This window comes from Manis pentadactyla, chromosome 5, assembly GCF_030020395.1.
Source record: "Manis pentadactyla isolate mManPen7 chromosome 5, mManPen7.hap1, whole genome shotgun sequence".
Lineage (NCBI taxonomy): Eukaryota > Metazoa > Chordata > Mammalia > Pholidota > Manidae > Manis > Manis pentadactyla.
The window spans coordinates 13,324,726-13,347,471 of NC_080023.1; the positions used below are offsets into that span (position 1 = coordinate 13,324,726).

Sequence of the window (22,746 nt, forward strand, 5' to 3'; positions counted from 1 at the left end):
CTGTACGAAGTCCCACCGAGGTTATCTGCGGTGGAGCTCAGTGGGGGACCCCTGGAGTGCCATGGGAATCCAGTGGGGGGCTTAAAGCTCTAATTTGTTGAAAAAGAACACATTGGGAAACAACACTAACAAACGATTTTTCCCCCACCCTGCCCCTGTGAAAAAAACCCCAGCAAAACACTAGAAAATAGGATTCACCCATATACAGAAAGGATTTATTCACCATGACCAAGTGAGATTTATCCCAGGAATGCAAATTGATTTAACATCTCAAAATCAGCCCATGTAATGCACCACATGAATAGAATGAAGGACAAAACTGTGCGGTTGTCTAAATAGGCCACAGGAAAAGCATCTACAAAACCCAACACCCCTTCTTGATAAAAACACTCAACAAACTAGAAATACAAGATAACTTGTTAACCTGATAAAGGCCATCTATGCAAAACCCACAGCTGAAAATCCACGACTGCTCCACCAGAACTTCAGGGACAAGAGAGGGATGTGTGGGGACAAGAATGAAAGAAAGCAGGAGCATGGCAGAACCCAAGAATGCAGAATGACTCCCAGATTTTTGGTCAGAGAAGCAGGTAGATGTTTACCAAATGGGAGACACTATAGATAGCACAGGTGGGAAGAAAACCAAGAATTCTATTTGGGACAAATTAAATTTGATATGCCTCTAGATAGCCTGGTGGAGAAGGCATCAAGACAAATAGAGAACTGTCTGGAGATCAGAGGAGGAGGCCTGAGCTCGAGAGGAAGGAGATACAGAATCAGGGTACCATTATGCAGTGTTTGCTTGGTGAGAGATTCCAGGGCATGTCTGCATGGTGATGGGAAATGACCCCATGACCGCAGGGAGAACGCAGGAGGGGAAGCCCCACGAGTGAGACGAGACAACAAAGGGTGAAATCCCTGAGAAGCGTAGCAGCAGAGTCAGATTTGAGAGCAGGGAGGGCACATCCTCCGTGGAAGCAGGACGGAGGGAGAAGACGGAAATGGTGTGTGGAACATATGACAGAAGAGTGAGGATGCTGTCACCTGGGAGAAGTGACAAGGTGACTTCTACATTCTCAGGGAGCTCAGAGGGAAGGTCAGTAACTGACAGGGTGCTGAGCTGGAGGACAGAAGGGAAGCATGGGAGGCTGAGGAGAGAGGTGTGGACTAGGCTTTGGGAAGGGGAAAGGGAACTGTGCGAACTGCCTTGCGGCAATGAAGGCTGTGTTTATGCAGCTGCGGTTCTCTCCTTTGTTCGGAGGTTTTCTTCAGTCATGTTTGGGTGCGTGAGTTCAGGGAAGGAAAGGAAGGATGGATGGGTCACCTCGAGCTGAGGTTTTACTTGGTGAGTGTGACAGAGGGAGAGAAGGACTAGGCAGTTTAGGTATATTTCAAGGTCGAGGGTAAGGCAAAGGGAGTGTGTGGCAAGGGGTGGCAAAGGGGGGTAGAGTGAAGAACAAGATCGCTGGAGATGAGGGGTCAAGAGATTGAGAAATCAGAGGGCACAGTGGTACCATGTGGGTTGTTGAACTTACTAATCATGATCTAAGAGAAGCTGGGCTTGGAATCAGGTGCCAAATACTCCATCAGCTCCGTTGGGCGTTTAAGAGAAGAAATATTCTTCTTCAAAGTTCCACCACACAGCTTCACATTTAACTACCCCTAACCTTTATGGGCTGCTGGTTTTTCCTTGTTCTTGAGTCTTGTCAACACAACTAGACTATAATTTCATTGTCAGTTTCCCATTACTTAATAAGCCTTCACCCATGTTTTTCATGCTGTATTCCTTTTAGCCCCAAGTTCCATGGTGAGATTGAGGGCTGTTACAGGGAGCCTGGTGGAAGCAAAGTAGGTAGGAATCCCTCTTGAAACCAGAGAAGAAAGGTTTTTACACTGGGACTTCCCTAATATAGTTTAGAAAAAAATCAAAAAGCTTTCCATTGCTTTAAAAGAGTCAAAAAATCAAGGACTTAGATGATTTTGAAATAAAGAGTAGACCAATCAGAAACATAACATAAGAGGAAGTTTTGGAAAAGTGTGTGTGTGTGTGTGTGTGTGTGTGTGTGTGTGTGTGTGTGTGTGTGCATGATTACAAAACAATTGTGGAGAAAGGCCAAATATCACCACTAGAGCTGACACTTATATTTAATAAGCTTACCTTATTCTGAGACTCTAGAACTTGGAAAAAGAATAACCATATATCCAGGACACTGCCTGAGAAATTTTTCACTGCTCACATGTACCATGACTGTTGGTTTTTTTGTCTGTCTCCCTCACTGAAATGTAGGCTCCATGACGGTAGAGATTGGTCTTCTTTGCTCATCACTAGTCATCCCCAGTCCCCGACTCCAGGACACTCTAGAGGTATTTCTCAAATGGATGAGTGAATGAAGGAATTAGAGCTATGTCTTGAAGGGTGTAGTTGTAAAGATCTAAGATGACCTTGATGTCTTGCAAAGCCTTGGGAGAATAAGCACTACGTTGAGAATCCAATATTCTCTGATGTCAAGGACAGGAAGGAAGCCCTTCACCCTCCCAGGAAGACTCCACAGTGAAATGAAGCTGCTCTCTCCACAGCTCTTCCGTCTCATCACTTGTGCACAGAATTAGGCCACTTTTGGTGATTTCTATGGTTTCTAAGGGCTTCCATACAAGAGTGTATCTGAGTGAGCAAATGTTGAAATTGCAATCCCATTGGCTGTCATTTGTGTTAACAATAAATACCATTTTTACAGAGTTTACTATGTGCCCAGCTCAGGGTTAGGTGCTGTGCACACATTCATAATCTCAGAAAATCCTCACAGCAATGCCGCCAATTTTTATATTTTTCTCTCCATTCTAAGAATGAAAACATTGAGATTCAGAGGAGTTCAGTAACTTCTGCAAATTCACACATGATCAGATTTGACTAGCTCCAAAGAACAGGCTCACAGCATGGCAGCACACTGCCTCTCACTGTGCCATTCATCGTCTATTCATTGACATGCTTACTGCACATTGCAGATGGACCAGGTTCTGGGCTGTGCACCAGGAATACATGCTGGTCAGTAAGACAATGAAAATTGGACCTCAAAAACATTATAATTCAGTAGGAGAGTCAGACAAGAATATGGAAAGTTTCAATGCAGTATGATAATGTTATGAAAGGGATTAGCACTAGTTACTATGGAAACAGAGAGGAAGGAGTCTAAATGAAAAGAAGACTTTCTTCCCAGAAAAAGTGAGCCTTGTCTCCTCATCCTTGGGGCGACCAGTTCCCTTTAAATGTCAACCTTTGCACGGGTAAGAACGATATGACTTCTTAGTATTGTTTCATAGCACTTGGTCTGAAATTGAGCACACAGAGGTCCATAATAAGTACCAATTATGATAATGATGCAGGTCATCAAGGATTTGTGCTTTCTATCCACAGAGCTGCTTACAGGGAAACAGAGACCACACTTCCTAGACCCCCTTGCCTCTAGGTGGGCCAATTGATGAGTGATTGCCAATCAATCGGAGCCAGAGGTAGTGATGATGTACACCACTTGGGGACCAATAAAGGGGTTAAGGTTAAGAGGAGAGTTAAGAAAGAGGAAGACCTTTCCACAGTCTCTCTTTCCATCTGCAAACTCAGTGGACAGGACTCAGATGCCTTAAAAGAAGGTGGAGTGCAAGGTGCCAGCATCCTCAGTAACTAAGTAGAAAGGCTATCCCCCCACCAGCAGCATTGGCACTGATCTTTACATGAATAAGAAATAAACTGCTGTGTTGAGTCTGAAGTCTTTCTTGGCGTTTATTTGTTATACTTACCCTAGGAGAACTCACAGGACTCAGCATGCAGTGATACTCGTGGCTATGAGTAATTACAGTGAATAGGTACAAAGTAAAAATGAGGAAAAGGTGACTGGCACCAAGTCTGGAGGAAACTAGGCACAAGCTTCCAGGAGTGCTCCCCATGTGGAGTCCTCCCCCAGGGCAGCCACACAAGACTTGCTTAATTTCCCTAGGAGCTGGGACGACACACATTTAAGAAACTGGTGAGGTTTTTATTGGGGGCTAGTCAGATAGGCAACTTCTGCCTAGCAATACCAAAATTCCAGACACCCAGGAGGAAAGAAGGTGCTTAGTATAAATCATATTGTTTGCATAAATGGTTTAGGAATAGGTTGCTGCTCTGATCAGTTTGGGTTATGGGAACACTTTGGAAAGCCAAGTTCCCATATGCCAGTCAAGAGCCCACTTTGCAAGCAGGCCATTCTAGTACAAACAGTCTCAGGCCTGCTATATTAACTCTTCCTCACACCTAAGAGAAGATTAAAAAAGACTTCATTACATAGAGCCAAGCTTGTGCCATGGGTAAATCTTACATAAATGGGGGTTCTTATGGTGAAGAACAAAACATCCTTGAAAAGGTTGTTCCATGAAATCTGACATTGGTGATTCCACTAAGGATAAAATAAACTACAGGTTTTGGTGGTGATCTTGGAGAATGGTGTTCTTACATTCGACAGCTGTAGAGCAGGAAACTTAGCTGAAGATCTTGTATATTCTGATGCCACAAAAGCATTCAGTGAAGAATGCAAATGTTCTATTCATTTGAGTAGAACCATTGTCCCCTAGATATGGGTCCTAAGAATGTCAGGTATGTCCAATATTTGCTTATGTGAGTCTGCTCTGTCTTGTGAAAATGCTCACTGTGTGCATACTTTTGAGTTAACACAAGATCAGATCTCAGGCTAAAGGAAGCAGAGAAGGTGTCACACTATGGGCACACAATATCTGAGGGCACTTTGGCATGTGGACATTTACTCATGGTGTCTTGCAATGACTGTCCCCAAACTACCCCTACCAAGGGTCTGCCCAACTGCTCTGCCTCACTGAGATCTGGTTACAGAGATCCTAGCTTTCTAGGGGTGCCAGGCTCATTTCCACCTTCCTGACTCCCTTCCCTAGAAAGTTACTCCAAGGATAGTATGTGCACAAAGCATGCTATGTTATATTTCATATATTATATTCTTCACCCTTTTATATACATACACATTCATTTGCACCATGATTTTTTTAACAACAATAGATCTTGGAGGTTATGCAATTTCTATACATAAAGAAATTCCTCCTTTTTATATTTTGGCTGCTATATATCCCATTGCATAGAAGTGCTATAATTTATTTCTCTGTTCCTGATAGATATTAAGTTATTTCTCTGTTCCTGATAGATATTAAGTTATTTCTCTGTGGAAGATTATTGATATGTTTCTTATTTCACTGTTTATTAAGTAAAAAGGTTTTTAAATCTTTTCTCCCCCATTCCTGCTGGTAAACTTGAGGTCAGCTTTTTGCTTATTAATACAACAAATAAAAGTCTCAAGTTTTCATAATTAATACAGTGTCCTAGTGAAGAGATGGACAAGGTGTCTCCTCTCATCACGGAAGGAGGGAGAGATGCCATTTTGTGTCATAAAATTGATTTGAAGAGTTTTGAGAACATTCAAAAGCACCAAGCTTTTCTTCCTGTGCAACGTGGAGATGTGTGTGCATGTTCATAACACTCCTGGGACTCCCCTGGGATATCCTGTCTGCTCTCAAGACATCCTCTTCTTTTTCCTCCTCCATTTCTTCACTCTTGCAAACTTGCTCTCTAGGCTTGACCCCTCTTTTCTCCTATAGTATCCAAAGGTCTCTTTTCATCTTAACCCTCCTTCTTTACTAGCCTGAGCCCTGTGGTCAGTCATTTCCACTACCTTCTCACTGGCATCTTCAAATCCCCCGCCCAGCTCATCTTCAGCCTCACGCCCTTGGCATTCTCAACACCAGATCAACCTGACCACCTCAGCTCTTGTCAGGTACTACCGACTTGTATGTAGTATTTCCAACCTCATCTGTGCTCTCCATGCTGACACCATTTCATTGATTTGTCTTGTAGTAATTCCCTATTCCTTTACTCCACAGGGGCTATTTCAATTCCCTACCATGTTTCTTAGGCTGAAGCTCTAATTGCTGGCCCACTCCCACTGTCCTAGCATATTGCATTGTCTCTTGCTTTTTGAAGGAGGAATGAATGAGAGCTCGGATCCCAGGGCCAGCTAACCTGGGTTGGAGTTCCAACTTCACCACCTCCTAGCTGGCAACCTTGGGCAGGTGATTCAACCTCTCTGGGGCTCTGTTTCCTAACAGAAAAGCAGGATTAGCAATAGCATCAACCTCCTAAGGCTGATGAGCCATGTACTGAAGGCTACGTGAGATAACACACAGAAACACCAGATACCCTACATAATAAATGTACCCGTTATCCACAGAAAAAAGACTTGGACTCTTAATCGTGGGCTGGGAAAAAGCCAGAGTATTTGGTAATATTTAGTGCAGTGTTGGGGGCAGAAGCAGACTGGTGTGCTTAAGGAGAGGATGGAGGGCAGGTAAAGAGAGACGATGTGTGAAGGCCATTCTTCCCCAAAGCCACTGACGAAGGGAAGTGGCATAGAGTAGGTAGATGGCTAGATGGGCAAACAGGACCAAGGGAAAAAGGGGTGCCCTGGAGAAAGGTAGATGAGAAAATTTAGAAAAAAAGGAAAAGATGCAAGATAAATGATTTTTATTTGGAACATTTGGGGACAGGTATAAGGAATTTTACCTCCTATATGAAGTGTCCTTTAGCTCCAAACTGATAATAGAATCTTGTTGCATTCATCTGTCTTCCAGTACACTTTGGACCACTTGGTTGCTACGGCCCTTTCATGTTACATTATGGACATTTAGGTGCTAGATGTCAAACTAAAATGTGAGCTTTGTAAGAGCAGGGACCTTGGCATGTGTGTTTTGTAGTTCCCCAAGCACCTAGCACATGCCTGGGCTGATCCAGACTCTCAGTGTACTTACTGTTAAATAGAAGAAGGACTTTGTAAGGGATGAAGGGAGGTTGAAAATAGGATTCCAGAAGGGAGATCTGCAGGAGCAAAAGCTCTAAAGTGGGACCGCACATGAAGTAGACGACCACAACTCCTAGGCTTTGGCGTCAACACTGCCTGAGTGCAGGTCCTATTTGCCATTGTATGGATGCCGTATATGTAAGGATCCAGGTGCTATTTGCTAGCTGTGTGACCTTGGCCATGCTATAAAATCTTGCTGGGCCTAAGTTGCCTCATCTGTACAATGGGGAAAATAAAGTCCCTATTTATAAAGTCTTTGAAGCATTAAAGGAGATACTGCTATAAGATGTATAGCATGGTGTCTGGCTCACAGGAAGTCCCTGAGGAGACCCGGCTCTTATGGTTGTCCATGGGGCACTTGAAGCCTGATAGACATTTCCATGGCAAGGGCATTTCTGTTAAAGGTGACAGTATGGTAGGACTGGTGGAGCTGGGGACCTCTAGAGTGAGAGAGACCTAGATTCTACATCCCTGTGGCAGAGATTGCCACTGTGCCCAGCATCTGTTTCTCTCCTTCATCCTTAGAAATATATAAAACCCCTAACGTTTCTGTGGACATGTTGCAACATTTCTCAGCTTCCCTTCTAGCTCAGAGTGGCCATGTGACTTAGTTCTGTTCAGTTGGATATAAGCAGACACGTCATTAGTTCTTCTGGGATGAGTCTTCTGTTTGAGAGCTGTCACCTCGGACCATGAAGTGGACACCATGGGGTTGAGGTGGCAAACAATGAGCCAAGGAGAGCCAGGGCCTCTGACACAGTGGAAGGGCCTCGCCAGCCCGGGACTGATTCCAGCCAGATCGCATTTGGGTTTTCTGTCACTCTAAGACAAACCTAATTCTGTTTGGTAAGTATACCTCCCAACTTTTATATTTTTTAAATTGCTCATGTTATTGTATTTCTTGGAGCTTCACTTTCTTGCCTATGAAACAGAGATAACCTGGACCTGATGCTTCTGAGGATCAAATAGGATTACAACTCTGAAGAGTGTGGCACGTAGTAGGTATTCATTAAATGTTTCTTCCTTGTCTCTTCTCACACTAGGCCTTCAAAAAGAAACAGCCCTTGTTTTTGGAGATACAACGTGCTCACCCTACCCTCAACATCTGAAATTGTTGAGCAGCTTTTGAGCAGACTCACCCTTTTCCTGGGCGTGGTGCCTGACAGGTCACTTGGCAGCCCTTCTCCTGCCACCTGCTTGGCTTCTTTCACTTAACCATCTACTCGACTGAAACATCAAAACTACTGGCCCAACCCTCATTTATAAATCCACCTCCTCAGGAGGAGGCTATTTCAGATTCCATCAGGGGACATGAATAATTAAGCATCCAAGAGAAAAATACTGAGCAAGTTGGGAAGGCTTCCCAAGGGCTTTAGAAATTCAATGCTAATGGTTTGCTTATATAGAGGAAATTTCTGCAGAGAGCCTGCTAAGGTCTTGGAGGTTGAATATTGTAGGTTTAACAAAGCTCTAATGAATTGATTATGAACATAAGATCCTAAGGAAAGTTTCCATCAAGTCTGGCTGCAGGAGTCAGAATTGAAATGGAAAAGGTAAAAAGGAAAATAGTGTTTGTTGAGTGCTCAGAGTATAAGCTTCACTGGGCCAGGTAATTTACAGATGACTTTTCAATTAATCTCCCAACAATTCTATGAAATGGACATTCTCATGCTTATCCCTATTTTACAGATGAGGAAACTGACATTGGGTGGGTTAACTGAACACGTAAAGATTATATAACATGCTTAGAAGGAAGCTTTAGAGCCTGCTGGGCCTGTGTTCACATCGCAGCTCCACCTCTTTCTAGCTGTGTGAACTTGAGTACATTACTGAACCTCTCTGATCCTCAGTCATTTCATCTATGACACAGAGAGAGCAATGCCAAACTTATCAATTTGTTTGGAGGTTAAAATGACCTAATGTACCTAAAACCTCTAACAGCATTCCTAGTACACAGTAAATACTCAAGAAATGCTATAATGATTTTTAACTTTGTTGCAGGACAGCTACATCTGGGGAGGTCTCTCTCTGGGCACTAGGTGAAACCTCAGCCTGGATGGGGGAGCGATCTTGATTCTGATCAAGAAAGAATTCTTGAACAGGTCCGACGAGTGTAGGTAGGAAAGGAACTCATTAAAGTAAGAGCAGCAGTGAAGGCAGCAGCTGTGCAGGCAGCAGAGGGAGGAAAGGGAGACTCATTGAACTCCTGCTTGGCATAGGGCAAATCCCTCGCCAACTGCCGAAGCCAGAGTTACCTGATGTCCACTGCCCATTGGAATCTGCACAGCATGGGAATTTTATCCCTACCATCACAGGATTTGGGGGAGCCACAGAGCACTGGATGGAGTGGGATTATGTTCTGAGAACTTCCGAAAGACAAAGAAAGGACATTTTTGGACAGGCTGCTAAAGAGCATGATTGACAGCTGCAGCCCCAACCAGGTCACCCAGGTGACAGGAACTTGCAAGCCCAAATCAAAGATCTTGGTAGCCCTTCCCTACCTGTCTGAGTAGAGGAGAGAGAGTGAAGACTTGTGCTTAAGCCCAGAAAATTGAAGGAAACAGTGAAGTAACAAAGATGCTTACCACTGGGAAAAGGACTCTTACTAACTTCCCAAGAGGCTTAGAAGAGCACAGAGACAAAATGCAGTAAATCAAACAGTACTTCCGGATCCAAAATTAAAAGAAATAGAACCATCACCATGTTTAGAAAAAAACTGGTAATATTCTTTAATTCAATGTTTTCTACAACATTTACTACATGCTGGGCACTGGTGCTAGGCACTGGAGAAACAGAAGAAATTAAACTGTTCTGTGGAGGGACTTAGAGGCTAGCAGAGTGTGGTAGGTGATATTATTTGTCCATGTTTTTTCCCTTCCCTCCCTTTCCTTGCCATGGTCCTCCCTGTCAGTGGACAGCATTTACTTTTCTTCCATTTTGGGCCTGAATGTATGAGTTGTTTGGCCAACAGAATATTCTTGTGGACTTGTTACAAACAGGCTTGAAATCTGTTCGTGTGTTCTGGCTTGTGCTTCTATCCTCTGGTACCCAAGAGTCATGCAGGGTAGTCATGGGTCCCAGAATGAGAGACACGTGGGGCAGGCTGGACCCCAGGGTAAAGCCTAGGGTTAGCCGGGCTCAGCCAAGCAAGCCCAGCAGAGAGCAGCTGAGCAGCAGCCAACCTGAGTGTGAAATAAATGACTGTTGTTGCAGGCCACCGAGATTTTAGGGTTGTTTGTTACACACCATTATTGCACGGAAACACAGACAGAGAGACAAGTGAGCCAATTAGTGCATGTGGGGGTATCATCCAAGGTGCTTCGCTAGAAGTTTGCAGGGTCACAGACAAAGGTACAAGGGAGGGAAAATCACACCGCTCCAGTAATTCTCCCCCTTTCCTCCCATATCATCACTAACAGATCTCTCCCACCAACGAACAGAAGCGCTGTAATTTTTATCATTAGCAAAAACCCATCTTGATATTTTTGCACCCTTTTATAGCAAACTCCTCAATACTTTGTTATACTTGTTATCACTAATTCCTCACCTCCCCTTCCCTGGTTGAACCCAATCAAGCTTTCAGCCCGACTAATCCCCAGAATGGCTCCTCACTGTTGCACTAATGACCTCCATGTTGCTATGACAATAGCCAATTCTCAGTCTTCATCTATCTAACTTTAAGAAATCACCTTCTCTTTGAGAGATAGTCTTCGCTTGTATTCTGGGATACATCACCCTTCTACTGACCCACTGACCAATCCTTCTCGTCTCCTCGGCTTGCTCCTCCTCATCTCTCATCCTTCAAACAGGAACTCCCCAGAGCTTAGGCCTCAGGCTTTTTCTCTACAAACATTTCCTTGAAGCCTTATCCAATCTCATGATTTTATGTATGCTTTACTTGCTACCGACTCCCAAATTTATATGTGCAGGCTGGGCCTATCTGAAATATATTATTGAATATGTACTATTCTATATAATATAGATAGATAGATAGATAGATAGACAGATAGATCTGAAATATATTATTGAATATGTACTATTCTATATAATATAGATAGATAGATAGATAGATAGATAGATAGATAGATAGATAGATAGATCTGAAAGAGTTATATATATGTCTTGTTGGTTCTGTTTCTCTGCAGAACCCTGGGTAATACACTCTCCATTCGTACAATTTGGGATCACTGCTTGCATTGCAGAGTGGAGTCCCAGTGCAAGGTGGGGTGGGCAGGGAGAGGCCTGCAGGAGGTAGAAGGGTGATGGGGAGGAAGGCTGGAATTAGAGGAGGGGGAGGAGATGAGGGGGAGAGTGCCAGGGCCAGTGACTCACTGAGTGTCAGATGGAGGAGAGAGAAAAGGTCCAGAGGATTCTCCAGCTTGCATGGCTTGAGGGGTTTTCCACACCACTCCACCCCGGAAGCCTAGCATCCTGGGACACCAGAATATGGAATAGTCATGGTCACAGTTCTTGACTGAAATGCCTGCACACATAGTAAACCAAGTCAGAATAGAGGACTTGCTAGGTCTTAAGAAGGAAGCCCTGAATTTGAGTGCTGAACTGCCCAGAGTTCATGTGGTTGCAGCCCCTTATTTTGTGGCAATGGGCTGGAAAAGGTCCCAAACAAGGCTGAGCTCCTGCAAGCAAATGGGCTTGAAATGGATCTAAGATGCTGAATCTCACCGTCACCCATCAGAGAGCTGTCGCCAGGCACCTCGCTGCAGGGCACTGGGCTGTGAGGCATAAGCTTCTGAGGAATTGAAGCCAACTGTCTCCCAAACCAATTTAGGCTGAGACTCCGTGCACGGTGAGGGCAGTCTCTCCGGAAGGCTCTTCATTAGAGCCCCGCCTCCGGCGCAGGCCAACACACAGACCCAGCCCACCTGCTCCAGGGAATTTCCCTGGCTGCAGACGTAGAACCTTGTCTTTCAAATCTTGACTGACTTGCTTACAGCTTTTTGGAAAGCAAAGATTAGGGATAGTGCCCTTGGTTAGCCAGTCTGGTCAGTAGATATGCATATGTGTTAGCGATACCTCTTCGGTCAATAAAACCAATACAAAGAATTCCTAATTTCCTTTCACAGGAAATATTTTAACAAAGCAATCCAAGTAGAAACATCAAGATCTATAACCACATGCAAACGAAATTGTGTGAACTCAAAGGCAGAAATAGTAGATCTTTAAATTTACCTGTTTAGAGAACCATTTTATACATGTAAATTCTGAAAGCAGGCTTTGTTGCACATCTATATGGACACACATATCCATTTGTTCCCTATAAATGATATAACAAGGACTGCTATGGTTATTAGCAATTTCCAGTTCACAAAGAAGCTTTACAAGGTAAATACCACAGCATGAAAGATAAATATATCGAATACCCACTGTAAAATAATTTTAATTTCATCCATTGTTCTCTGGGGGTGGGGGCAAAGTCTCATTAAACATTTTCCAAACCATTTACTGTATCTTCTGCAAAATCCTCAGTAAACAGTATGTTTCAAGCTAAATATTCTTGCCTAAGTAACATCTTAACAGAACCCAAAGATCGACTTATGATACGCAGGTCACATTTACAAATTGCCTTCTTCGCCATGGCTGAATTTCTGTGCTCTGATTACATATGGCCTCGAGTACAGCAGCAGGGCATGTTGCTAGAAACTCTGATTCTCAATGTATGGGTGATAGGGTAGATGTGACTTGCTTACCCTGCACACCAGAAACAGAAGAGCCATCGTGGGGTAAGTTTTCAGGGCAGATCATCTTTTGTTTCTGACTTGGTCTACCAGGGTCTATGAGAACAGAGTCCATGACAGCCTGCAGTGGCAAGGATCTCAAAAAGTCATTGTAGATTAAAGTAAAAAAGATGTAAAATTGAAGATGCAATAGGGTTCTGATTTTGTTTTAAAATCATACACCCACATCAACAAAGAAAAGGGTCAGAAATATACCAAAACATGACCAAGGGTTTATCTCTGGGTGGTAAAAATGAAGGGTAATCAATTTCCCTCTCTCTCTCTCTTTCTCTTTTTGCTTTTGTGCATTCCCCCCATTTTTTTTTATGATGAATGTGTGCTTTTTTTTTTTTGAAGGATAGGAATATGCCATCAAACTGTTCTGCATCAGTTAATCCATAAATGTCTAAGCTTGAGACACAAGCCCTGGAAGGAGAAACCAATTCTGACAAGGAAGGGCCAAGTCCTGAGGCACACCGCCTCCCCACCCCCGAGGGGAGATGCTCCGGCCGCCCTGCCTCCACCTGGCTGGTCTATCACCGTCTCAGCGGCTCAGCTATGATAAATGTGTTGTCTTTTCCATTAAGGTCCTGGGTTCCACAGGGAGAAGAGTTTAAGAGGGTCTTATTGCTGCTCTGGGTGTAATGAGGTAAGAAGTGCTGCCTGAAGCTTCACCCCAGGAGACAGGGAAACAAGCTACAGACAAATAACAGATGCCATGCTCACAGTAGCCACTCTTTGCCTTCAGAAATGAGCTCTTGGACTCAGCCTTGCACAAACCTCTTCTGGGAACGAACATGTAACAACAGTAAGAGTATTTGGCTTTTGTAAAGTTGAGGGCAAGCTTGCTTTCTCTACTGCCTAAAAGTTTCTAGAAGCATTTCCTTCAAACTGCTGTCCTGATGACTACTTCAGGGCCCCTTCAACCCTGGCCTCACTAGAGTTGTACTTTCTAAATTCAAGGGCTGACTACAGTCCTGCACAATCCTCCTAGGATGCTCATGCCCCACTGCAGTGGCTCTCAAACTTGTTTCTGCCCCAGTGTACCTGAGGGTGGGACATGATTTGTGGGGGACTCAACACTGCAGGGCCTGCTGGCTTTGTGAGGACAGAGTCATGACTGATTCATCTTTGCATTTTGCATCCAGATGCCAAATCCTGAACCAGGCAACTTGCAGGCACACAGTAGCTCCTCAGTGAGAGGTTGTTGAGGTGAATTAGCAGGACTGTTTGTTACACACCACTGTATCCTCACCACTGAGCAGAATCCTGGTCCAGAATTCAACACAGGGCTAATAAGTGAATGAATAAGTAATGAAAAAAAAAATGAAGGAAGAATCCATATGACCGAGAGCAGACACCATTCAGTGATCTGTGCAAGTTAAATTATGCAGGACTGCCTTGGAAGAGTGGCATGCAATTATTATCCCCATCTAACTGAGTAAAAAATGCAATTTTACTCATCCTTGGTAATATAGTCAGAAAGTAGTAGAAATCACTCTGCAGTAAACATTTGGTGAGTACCTCATATGTCTCAGACCCTGAATCCAGAGCTCCCTTCCCTCAGCTCAAACCCATTAGCTGTCTGGGGGTTACACAAACTCCAATAAGCACATTGTGGACATGAGCTCTGGGAGGCTCCCAGGGTATGTTCTGATAATAAAAGTAAGAATAAAACCATCTCTTTTTTCACCGATGGTGGTAGTCTCTTTCCTTTGGCTGAGAGGCCTGAGACAGTCTTTTAAAGTCCGCCAGCGCTAGAGGGTAGAAGATGAATGTTGTACATACTCATGAAAGTTGCCTTGTTTGTTTTAAAAAAGAAAGGTCCAGGGATAATGCAACAATGTCCTCTCAGCATGTTAGCCTGATCCTTCTTTTAAAAATATGTAAATCCCCTTTAAAATCTTTATGTTTTAGAAACCAAATCCTAGAAGTGTACAGATTTATTAACCAGAGCTCTTCTAAATACAAAAACAGAAACTCAAAACTATTAGGCTGAGAAAAAGGTGATTTACTGGTTCATGGACCTGAAAAGCTCAGAGCCAGTGCAGGCTTCAGGTACGGATCATTCCAGGCTCTCAAATGACATCATCTTGCCTCCATCTCTTTCCATCTCACAGATTTGCTTTTCTTTGAGTTGGCTGTTTACTTTGACAGGTCCGTGGCAAAGTAGCCACCACAGCGTCAGCATTACCTTTTACCAGCTTAGCATGTGCCTAGAAAGAGAGCTCCTCTTTGTCAACTGCTTCAACAAAAGTCTCAAGGCTGACTATTCACCTAAGCAGAGTCATAGTTTCTAAGCTAATCCCTTTGGCCAAGGGGATAGAATACACTGATGGGCTAAGTTCAGGTCCTGTGGGATCCAGGAAAATGAGCTGACCTGCCTCAACTACATGTACTGAAGACTGAAGTGAGACACAAGGCTGGCATCTCAAAAGAAATTGGAAATTCTGGGACCAAAAGAATGGATACCGTGTCAGCAAGAACAAATGTCTACGATAGCTGATAACCGTGTCCCTAAGAAGGGGTCACAGAGCACCAACTTTAGAGCTGGAGGAGACCAAGATCAGGACTCGGTCTCTGCTCTCAGAGAGGAAACAAGAAGCATGTGCACCCTCACACAGGAGTACGCAAAGCAGCGTGCGGGAAGTGGCGCAGGCCCACAGCCCTGCGGGGTAGAGCTGAGTTGCAAGGCCCAGGGCTGCGCCTCTCGAGAAGTGAGACCTGCGGCAAGTCCTTTAATCTCTCTAGGAAAGCTGTTTCCCCTCCTAATAAACAAAGTGGTAGAACTAAAATCTTATTTCCCCAAAGGAATGCAGGTGAACAAGGAGTTCAAGGTCAATGAGGCTTGAGGACTATTGCAGCAGTTCTGTTATAAAGACTTTATTTGTTTAACTTTTTCTCCCAGGAGTTCGCCATTGAGGTTTTCCTTTTTTTTTTTTTTTAATGAAGTCAACTAATAGCCCTCATAAAGTATTTCAGGAATTGCTAGGCCAAGAGTTCTTTAGGTTTCCTACGGGCACCAGGGTGGCGCAGAAAGGTCCTGCGGAGAGCTTGGGAGACGGCCGGGCTGGAGCTGAGCAGGGGAGGCAGATGCTGCTCCTGGGAGCCAGGAGAAATGCTGACCTAAGCCTCAGAGGGTTCCGGGCATGCTAGTGTCATTCTCTCCAGGCGGTGGGATTGTAGGGGAATTTTTTTTTTTTAAATGACTTGCTTATTTGCATTTTTCTAATTTTCCACAGAGTACATTATACTTTGTCAATTAAAACGATCAAAGGAAAGGAAAATAGTTTTTTAAACGAAAACCATACAAACCGATTAATCATGTAGCTTTTCTGTATCTAATATTGCATTTGATTAAACCGGAAAGTTTTAACTGAAAAATTGACAATTTTTATGGCTTCTTCCTTAAACCCGTGTCACTGGCATTGTTTTTTTTTTTACAACCAAAAAGCAAATGTAAGGATGACAATTATGAAAAAGAAACCATTCTCTACTCAACCTTTCATTTGACCTCACTGATCCCCTTCCGCTTTCAGGTCAAATGGCTCCTGAGAGGCTGCTGAGCATGCAGGATCGTGGGCACAGCGAACGCCACGCTCAATCACTGTGCAGGTGACACTACAAGCAGAATAAACGTAAAAGCAGCAGATACCTTTAGGACACATGTCCACGCATGGTACTAAACTTGGGTCAGATAGGTGTATGGAGAATCCCAGAGTGCTGACTTCAGGAAGGGTGACTGTTTTCATCAGGTTTCCAAAATCTGGGGTGCTCAGCAAGCCAGTTTTAAATAGACATAAATAGGTGGTGGAGGTGTTGATAATAAGATGACCCCAATAATACCAGTAATAATCACAACGGCAGCCAACACTCCCTGGGGGTTAAAGGTGCCAGGCACGGAGGTCACGGCTTTACACACTCTCTCTACTCTGATCTTCACAATAGTCCCACAGCAGGTAAGTCGCATTACTGCCCCAGTTTTTCAGATGGGCAAACCAAGGCACAAGAGGTTGGGTACTGTGGCTGGGGTTATGGGGCTGGACAGCAGCCAAATCGGGACCCTCCCTCCAAAGCCTGACTTCTTAACCACTGTGTAAACCATTTCAAGACAACAAGAGTGCCAACAAGGAGAAGTGAGTCCTAATTCCGTGACTGGTAGGGTGAAGGCTAAGCTGCTAAAGGAGAATTCACTTTTCTCCTTCTCATAACAGCCCCAAGGTGGGTGGTGGTGATAGTGGGTGGAAGGCTCTGCTCTATGACGGCTCAGCTCTGCTGCCCTCAACCTTTATCAGTTCTCAGCCTGAAGCTTCTGTTATCCGGGCCCAAGGCCACTCTCATGTCTGCAGCCGCTCCAGCGGTAAGAAGGGAAAACGGAGGAGGTGCAGGGTAAGCAGTTTGTACTTAGGGTGGGACGAACTGGAGGATGCACACCTGACCTCTCTCACTTCCCTGCACTGGCTCCCCTGCCACACTGAGCCACCGGGAGGCTGGGAGATGCAGTCTCTGCCTGGGCTGCCATGTGTCCCGTGAAAGCATCGATGGCTCTTTCCATTAGCAAAAGGAAAAAGGAGAGACAGGCTGTTTCCCCCTTGGAAATGCCTCAAAAAGTTAGTTAGATCTTGCCTTTCACCAAATCTGTACCCACTGTGTTATATACAAACGAGGAAGCAGAAGCTCAGAATGTTCAAGCAGTTTTGCCAATATTCTTCGTCTCTTTAGGATAGAACTGAACCTAGAGCTTGTCCCCTGATTTTCAGTCCTGTGTTTTTTTTTTCCTAAAATGAATCTTCAGATTAAATTGGAAAGGTTAGCATCAAATTTCTCAACTGTGCCAGATAAACACAATGACCTTTAAAAAATGATACCTGACTGTGACATTACTCAAATATTGAACAGAGATTCAAAAGGAGTCAATAAATGTCAAAAAGAAAGGTGAACATATTCACAGAATTTTAAGATTGTAAGCAAGATGTCACCAAGATCATTGTCCTCGTTTCATAAAGGAGGCAACTGTGGCCCCAGGAGTCTACTGACTTCCACACGTCACACAGCCAGCACGGAAGAGCCGCAGCTGGGCCTTCCTTATCGCTTGGCCTCCCACGTTTCTTCTACTGAACCTCTAAGTCCCACATGAGAAGGGCGAGGGGCCACAGAACAGCCTAAAGCTGGAGCCCACATGACTCCCAGGAACCCTCTCTTCCACCTCCTTGGCTGTTACCTACAGAATCTGTTACTCTCTGATCTGGCTCACAGCCAGAAACCAGCCAGTTTCAATTCAACAACTCCCATTTACAGAAGCACCAAGCTAGGGGTAGAGGGGCACAAAGACACAGAAGCCACGGTCCCTGCCCCAGGACCTTACAATTTATCAGCAAATACATAACAACAGTGAACCACCAAGTGGTGCAAACTGACATAATGTCTGGATGTAGAGATGGCTGTTTCTTTTCCCAGAAAACATAATACCCCACTCACCCTCTATGACAGACTCTTTGGCCACAGGGGTGAGTAGGTATTCTTGGCTGGGCTGAAGGTAGAACCCTGTCCCTCTAGGGTTTATAAACTGAGGCAGGAGGGAATCTCTCTCTTGCCTGTTAGATCTGAGGGTTGGAAGGATGTGAATTCACCTGTGGCCTTGTTCTCCGACACATGGAGAAAGCCAATTAGCAGGTAAGAATGACTCGGTCACACAGACCAATGTGGAGATATGAGTGGTAGAAAGAGCTAAAGATACTGTCTAATAGCAACAAATATCTAAGTTTTTGGATCATCACCATAATAATTAACATTTTTAGTGCTATCTTTATGCAGGAATGGTGCCTACATAAAATATAAGCATTTGATTTCATCTCATGTAATAATGATAAAGAGAGTGATATAAATAACATTATGAAGGCATTATTATCCTTCTTTTACAGAAAGGTAAACAGAAACAGAGAGGACAAGTAATTTGCCATAGGTCACATAGCTATTGAGAGAAGTGGGCCATAAGCCCAAATTTGTCTTACTCTGAAAAACTTAGTTTTTTCTCCTGTAACATATAACCCTAAGCCTGCAAGTCTCTGGATTAAGGCAGGTGGCCTGAATTTCCTGTACAGAACTAGGATTCAAGAATCCACACCATTTGACCCCCAGGCTGGACCGACTCTAGGGATGGCTTCTTTTCTAAGCCAGTTTCTGGTGAATCTCTCCTAATCTGGCCTCCCCTTTTCTACCACCATGGGAAACATAAATTAAAACCACAATGAGATCACCCCGCAGCAGCAGTTAGGATGGCCAACATCAAAAAGACTAAGAACAACAAATGCTGGCGAGGATGTGGAGAAAGGGGAACCCTCCTACACTGCTGGTGGGAATGTAAGTTAGTTCAACCATTGTGGAAAGCAATGTGGTGGTTCCTCAAAAAACTAAAAATAGAAATACCATTTGACCTGGGGATCCCACTCCTAGGAATTTACCCAAAGAATATAATTCCTCAGATTCAAAAAGACATATGCACCCCTATGTTTATCACAGCACTATTTACAATAGCCAAGATATGGAAGCAACTAAGCATCCATCAGTAGATGAATGGATAAAGAAGAGGTGGTACATATACACAATGGAATATTATTCAGCTATAAGAAAGAAACAAATCCTACCACTTGCAACAACATGGATGAACTGCAGGATATTATGTTCAGTGAAATAAGCCAGGCAGAGAAAGACAAGTATCAAATGATTTCCCTCATTTTTGGAGTATAACAACAAAGCAAAACTGAAGGAACAAAACAGCAGCAGACTCACAGACTCTAAGAAGGAATTAGAGGTTACCAAAGGGGAGGGGTGTGGGAGGGAGGGAGAAGGGAACTGAGGGGTATTATGTTTAGTACACATGGTGTGGGGGATCACGGGGAGAACAGTGTAGCACAGAAAAGGCACATAGTGGATCTCTGGCATCTTGCTGCACTGATGGACAGTGCCTGCATTGGGGTATGGGTGGGGACTTGATAATATGGGTGAATGTAGTAACCACATTGTTTTTCATGTGAAACCTTCATAAGAGTGTATATGAATATTACCTTAATAATAATAAAAAAAAGAATGGGCCTTGGGCTGGAAGGCTTCCTCACCTAGAGACACAGCACCCACACAGACTTATTGCCTTGCATGGGAATATCTTTCCCTGTTTCAGGGTCACTGAGTGCTCCTTTGTTCAGCTAAAGCATGAGCTTCGTGGCCCTCAGGCACGCTGCTAGCTTTCAGGGTTTCAGACTCCCCAAGGGAGGGGAAGGGGTCCTGGTCCTGCTGTCCAACTGCCCTGCATGGGCTGCTGGGGCATTCCCCAGCCCTGAGGGACGAGGGGGCACTATTCCAGCAGATCTTTCTCTCTCTTCTCTGTGTGGGTAAAATTTTCCATCCAGTGCTTGATTACACTGTGTTCTCCTTGGTGACTCCCATACAGAAGGGTTTGGACTTCTACTCCTGTGGCTGGCTGGCACTGTGTTGATCTTTGCTCTCCTCCATGTAGTTGGAGTCCTCCCCTGGCACTGAGATTCCAAGAATCTCAATTTTTAGCTGGTATCCTGCTAATATATTCTATTTTTCCAGACTCTCTTGCAGCTGGTTGTGGCCATGTAGCTAAGTCCTACTTAATGAAATGTTAGCAAGAGTATTAAGTGGCTTTCCAGAAAGCTTCTTTAAATGGGAGGGGATACACCCATCTTTCCCGCTCTTCCTTCAGCAGGGTGGAAAGGTGCTGTCATGCTGGAGCTCCAGCAGTCATCTCGGGTCACGAGGTCGTGTTGAGGATGAAGCCTGGCAGCTGGTGTGGCAAAGCAAAAAGACACAAGAACTTGGCTGCCAACATCACGAATCTTCCATCCCAACATGTGACTGCATACCTCTGATCCTCTTTTATGTCAGAAAGGAATAAATTTCTCATTTGTTTGGGTGCTTCTCCTACACATAGGCAAACTTAATCCTACGTAATAAAAAGTCTTGCTCACTTTTGCATCTCTTGTACCTTGCACAGTGTCTAGTACAAAATAGGGGCTCATGAGAAATGTCTGGTGAATCATAAACACATGGGTGTGTAAATGGCCCACACCACAAAGACAATATAAAATGAATATTATGCATATGTATATAAAACATACATAGATATTTATGGTTCAGGGAATATTTTGGGGGTAGCTGGGGATTTTTCACTGTAGCTTTTAAGACACAGTTGATGTGTTTACACCCCTCACTTTTTCAAACAACACACATAATCTTGCCTTTGGGAGAGCCAGGCTGTCAGGCTGGCCTCACTGTTTAAGTCACAACAGACAGACAAGGAAGAGTGGCAGCTGCCCAACTGGAAGCTGTCTGGGAGAGATGAGTGTTTCCATGATTATAGTTCTTTAATATTTATAAATGATAGCTGTCATCAGGAGCCAACCTCTAGGCCACCAGGTGCTTTGTATCATAAAGCCTCGTGGGGGTTTATGTTTTATGTCATGTATCTCTTTTCTATCATAGCAGTCTGCACTGTTAGCTCCATATGTAAAGCAAGCTGAAAAACTATATTGTCCCTTGTCCTGGATTTCTGTAGCTAGAGGGAATAAATAGCCAACTCACTATTCTTCTTAGAAAATATAACCACCATTAATTCATTTTAAGGAGAAAGAAATTACCCTCAGGAAGGGAAATATGTCTCTCCTTATACACACATTCCCCTCTTATTCAATTGTTCAGTAAGGATTTATTGTGGGCCTACTATCTGCCAGGCACAGTTCTAAGTATTGGGGAAACAGCATGCTTAAAACAGACCCAAATCCGTATGCACATGAAGCTAACACTCCAGTGAGAGTCAGACAATAAACAGTTCAGGAAGTAAAATAAACAATCTTTTAGGTAGCCATACATGCTAAAGAAAAGAATAAAGCAAGGAAGAGATACTTGGGGAGATGGAGTTAAAATTGTACACAGGGCATTCAAGGAAGAAGGCTTCTTTGAGAAAGTAGTATTTGAGTGAAGATCTGCTAAAGTCAAAGGATGAACAATGGAGAGTCTGAGGAAAGAGCATTCCTGGCAGAAGCACAAGGACAGAGTACTAAAGGGGCCAGAGTGCGTGCTGGTAATGGACCAGCAAGGAGGCCCATGTGGCTGGGGCAGAGGGACCATGGAGAGTGCAGAGGAGGTGAGAGAGGGGACAGGCCAGGTCCTGGAGGTCCCACAGGCCACTGAAAACCCTGTGTGAGATGCAAGCCCTGGAGAGTTTTGAGCATGGTTATATGACCTGATGTACATTTTAGAAATATGACTCTGGCTGCTGTGTTGAGACTAGTGGAAGCACAAAGATTAGTCAGGAGTCATTTCGCTTCCAGGTCCCCAGTCACCAGCACCAGCCATGTTCCATTAATACCCTCTTCATTCCTTCACTGACCTTCCTCCCCAGGCTACTGTGCAACCAAGAGCTATTGTGTGCTCCCTCTGTCCCCATCAAAGTGTATTTTTGGATTCTCTAATCACACTAGATAGTCAACAAGAGATGCTGATGTGAGCAGATTCATACCCAAGAAAAGCAGAGTGGGGAACAATGGTTTGCCGAGTCATCACAGAGTGAAGTAGGCTTATGTCCTCCCAAATATGCAGTCACAACTTCTCCAGGTGTAAGTAAAATGAATCCAAGTGTACAAGTTTTCTCTTACTAATAAACAAATTACCGCAAATTTAGCCATTTAATGTAAGTCCTGTATGTCAGAAGTCAAGGTGTGAAGTGGTTCTTGCTCAGGGTCTCAAGTGCCAAATGAAATTCTGGTGTCGGCCAGCTGAGCTCCTGTCTGGAAGCTCTGGGGAGAAATCTGTTTCCAAGATAATTCAGGTTGTGGCAAAATTCAGTTCCTTGTGGTTGTAGGACTGCTCTCAGGACTGCTCTCAGATCCCAGAGGCCACCTGCACTCCTTACTACCTGGCCCCTCCGTCTCCCTCACTGAATTTTTCTCACACTTCAAACCTCTCTGATTTCTATAATCTCTAGACTTGGCCTTAAGGGCTCATGTGATTAGGTCAGGCACACTTGCATAATATCCCTGTCTTAATGTCAATTTATTGGGGACCTTAATTACAACTCCCAAATC

General features: G+C 44.1%; 1 protein-coding gene across 4 annotated transcripts in view; it reads right to left on the reverse strand.

The window, feature by feature from the left end:
- FAM184B (family with sequence similarity 184 member B) overlaps positions 1-22,746 on the reverse strand; it is a 130,735-nt gene that overhangs the window by 68,616 nt on the left and 39,373 nt on the right. The window lies entirely within an intron of this gene.